Source organism: Alosa sapidissima, chromosome 9 (assembly GCF_018492685.1).
Source record: "Alosa sapidissima isolate fAloSap1 chromosome 9, fAloSap1.pri, whole genome shotgun sequence".
NCBI lineage: Eukaryota > Metazoa > Chordata > Actinopteri > Clupeiformes > Clupeidae > Alosa > Alosa sapidissima.
Genome location: NC_055965.1, coordinates 15,585,532 through 15,588,581, shown reverse-complemented (window position 1 = coordinate 15,588,581; position 3,050 = coordinate 15,585,532).

The window sequence follows — 3,050 nt, the reverse complement described above, 5'->3', positions numbered from 1 at the left end:
ATGACACAAAGAGAGAGTGAAAGAAAGAAAGAAAGAAAGAAAGAAAGAGAGCCTATGCAATACTACTGAGCTACTACACTAACTACACTGTGTATTAAGAGTCAGTGACAATCCATATAGGCCAACAGTAGAGAAAGAGAGAGAGAGAAAGAGGTAATAATCCATACCTATGATATTACTTCAAATGGAATGCTTTGATGGCGTGTAGCTGTGAACAACTGGTACAGTAGATGTATTTGTGTCAAACTCCCTCACAACGTCATAAGAGATGCGACAGATGCTAGCACACATAGGTTTGAATGCGACAGATGCTAGCACCCATAGGTTTGAATGCTTTGAGGGCATGTAGCTGTAGCCAACTGTTGCAGCTGTATTTGTGTTAAACTCCTTCACAACGTCGTAAGAGATGCGACAGATGCTAGCACCCATAGGTTTGAATACGACAGATGCTAGCACCCATAGATTTGAATGCCACAGATGCTAGTACAGCCATAGATTTGAATGCCACAGATGCTAGTACAGCCATAGATGTAAATGCCAAAGATGCTAGTACACCCATATATTTGAATACCAAAGATGCTAGCACCCATAGATTTGAATGCCAAAGATGCTAGTACACCCATATATTTGAATGCCAAAGATGCTAGCACCCATAGGTTTTAGCCTCCTTGATAGTGCACCCGCCTCCCAAACCAGGGAGATGCAAAAGTCCGAGCAGGTACAGGGCTGTGCACAATACAGGTCACAAAGGCAAAGACAAATTTATGTCGATAGATCAAAACAACAACGAGGTAAACAAAAACGAAATCTGTTTCAGCAGTATCTGTTTCAGTTCTTCCTTTTGGCATGCATACCAAGGTACTCTGTGGTGATTTATGATCTAGGGTTGCCAACCGTTCCGTAAAATACGGAATCGTCCCGTATTTGCAAGGAAAAAGATGTGTTCCATATTGAACTGATACGGAACGCATTTTGTTCCATATTATTGAGAATCAACTCGTGCAAATCCAAATTCTTGAATTTCCCCTGGGGATCAATAAAGTATCTATCTATCTATCTATCTATCTATGACAGATCAGTATTATAAGTTAGACTATGAACGAAAAATACACGATTTGTATGAAATAAAGGGAAACTTTGCTGCTGTCATTTATCCCTCTCAGTTTGTCTGTCATCACTCCCAACAGAGAATGCACTTTTCGTTAGAGCCACTGCGAGTCACGTATACTGTATTAAACGTTCCGCATACTCGACGCACCCGACCTGTAGCGCGACAATGTGACGTCACAGAAGCGCCGTAACCATTTATACTCGCGCGTCGTGGTCACAACACTAGTTGCAATATTCTCCTGAACAGAGGTGTCGCTGTTGTGAAAAGATTAATGCTAACTACATTACACAGCAGAAGCTGCATTAAGAAACACTAGTAGCAGGCTAGTAACGGGCTCTGCTATTAGCTAGCCTCTGTGATGGTACTTCAGACTTTGGTTGCTACTATTCACAACTACCACCATCATTATCATCTAGTTTCCAAGGTGTGCGCACAGGTAGATAGATAGATAGATACTTTAGTCATCCCGAGGGAAATTTTAATAATTTAAACAGTTTAGTTAGCTGGCTAGCTAGCTAGCAGCTGGCTGAGTTTGTGTAATTTCCTAAAGTGGAAAGAGATTTTGTTCAGGCCTTAATAGATATCCTTTGTTTGAAAATAAATCGTTTCTATTCTTTCCTCTTAATTCCATGTGTTGCAACTCTCGCTGGTAACTTTTCCAGTAAACTATTACAAATTCACGACTGTAACAAAACACTGCAACTCTCGCTTGCCCTCGAACTAGTCCATCTTTCTGTTTCCGCTTTGTCGCGCTCGTCTGAAAAAAAATGAGTGGTGCGCTACCTCGCACTACCTGGCTAAAATCCTGGCGCGCCAGCAAGATCTACGTCATTTTGACGTCACGGAGTCGCGCTACCGGTCGGGTGCGTCGAGTATGTAGAACGCCTTACGCTGATAGCGTAGCGTGAGATGACATGTCTTGTCATGAGTTTTACAGTGCATCTGTGCAAGATAAACAAATAGGCTAGCCTACTTGCTGCAGAGACAGAAAAAAGCCAGAAATAAAATAAGGCTTCACCAAATTCAGAGCTTCTGGAGCTGCTTGTGATTTTCAATATATTTTTTTCTATGACAGCATATCCGCCAGTTCAGTTTTCAGAGTTATTTGGTTTGTGTATAATAGGCTACAAACAGTTATTTCTTTATCAAGTGTTTTTGCATCGAAATGATTCTTGTTTTGCACCAGATAGAAAATGAGTAGGCTAGTGGCTATAATGTAGGCAAGAATTGTTTTACTTATTTTCCCCCCGTTACTTATTTTCATATCAGAAAGTTGGCAACCCTATATGACTGATGTTAGGAATTATGAGATGAGAAAAAAATTGACACACACACAATAAGGCTAGACAAAATGAGTATCTTAAAAAATCATCCTACAGCAGCTGTGGCAGAAAGAGAGAGAGGCAGCAGGGGAGAGAGAAGGGGGGAAAGGGGGAAAGGGAGAGATAGAGGGAGTGAAAGAGAGAGGGAAACAGAGAAAGCGGTGAAAGAGAGCTGCCTTTGATGCTGTGCTGTTAGAATTCAGCAGGTGTATTATTCCCAGTCAAGGTTACGTAACATCAGGCCAGATAACTGATCCAACTGCACATGCCTCCCTATCGCAAAATCCTCTCTCTCTCTCTCTCTCTCTCTCTCTCTCTCTCTCTCTCTCTCTCTCTCTCTCTCTCTCTCTTTACCTCCATCACACAATCCTCCCTCCCTCTCTCTCTCCCTCCCTCACTATCTCTCTACCTCCATCTGTCTCTCTCCTCCACTCCCTTTTTCCCTTTCATCACAGCTCACCCTGGCAGACACAGAAGAGTATTTCTGAGCAATTCTCTGTCCAGACATGCCTGTATGCTTCTTTTCGGGAAGTTAGACACTGTCTGTGTGTGTGTGTGTTTGTGTGTGTGTGCGTGTGTGCGTGCGTGTGTGTGTGCATGTACAGACAGATGAAGGA